At 52.9% G+C, this 578-nt stretch overlaps 1 long non-coding RNA gene across 1 annotated transcript in view; it reads right to left on the bottom strand.

Annotated features, from left to right (window-relative positions):
* Positions 1-126: 126 nt before the first annotated feature.
* LOC106820292 overlaps positions 127-578 on the bottom strand; it is a 2293-nt gene continuing 1841 nt past the window's right edge. Inside the window, exon 2 of the long non-coding RNA XR_001395609.1 lies at positions 127-389. This is a non-coding gene — a long non-coding RNA (uncharacterized LOC106820292). The remainder of the gene's footprint in view (positions 390-578) is intronic.

The following is a 578-nucleotide window of genomic DNA, read 5'->3' on the forward strand; positions in this document are numbered from 1 at the left end:
AAATGTTGACCACAGCACAGCAAATGTTGACCACAGCACAGCAAATGTTGACCACAGCACAGCAAATCTTGACCACAGCAAATGTTCACCACACAAAATGTCGTCCGCTACATCTCTCTCTCTCTCTCCTTCTCTCTCTCTCTCTCTCGCGTCCGTCGCTCTTCTCCGACCAGCGGGTCACCGTTCCGTTCTCGGCCTCTCTCCGTGTCCCTCTCTCTCTCTCTCTCTTTCTCTCTCCCTCTCTCTCGCGGTCTCTCTGACAGACGAGCAGGCCTGCGGCTGCTACAGTGCAGGTATGCAGCGAGCTAACGGTCCTTCCATCTGTCAATGTCACACACGGCGGAGGTGGTGGAGGTGGTGCTGGAGGTTGTGCTGGAGGTTGAGGTGAGCTGAAAGTATGACTCCGTTACAAGCAGGTAACATGATACGACACCGTTATGTGAGGCAGTGTGATGTACACATATACAGGTGTGATGTATCACCGTTATACACAGGTAAAGTAATACGTCACAGACACACACGCACACACACACACACACACACACACACGACGACGACGACGACGACGACGACGACAC

The sequence above is a fragment of the Priapulus caudatus genome, unplaced genomic scaffold (genome assembly GCF_000485595.1).
Source record: "Priapulus caudatus unplaced genomic scaffold, Priapulus_caudatus-5.0.1 Scaffold9673, whole genome shotgun sequence".
NCBI lineage: Eukaryota > Metazoa > Priapulida > Priapulimorpha > Priapulimorphida > Priapulidae > Priapulus > Priapulus caudatus.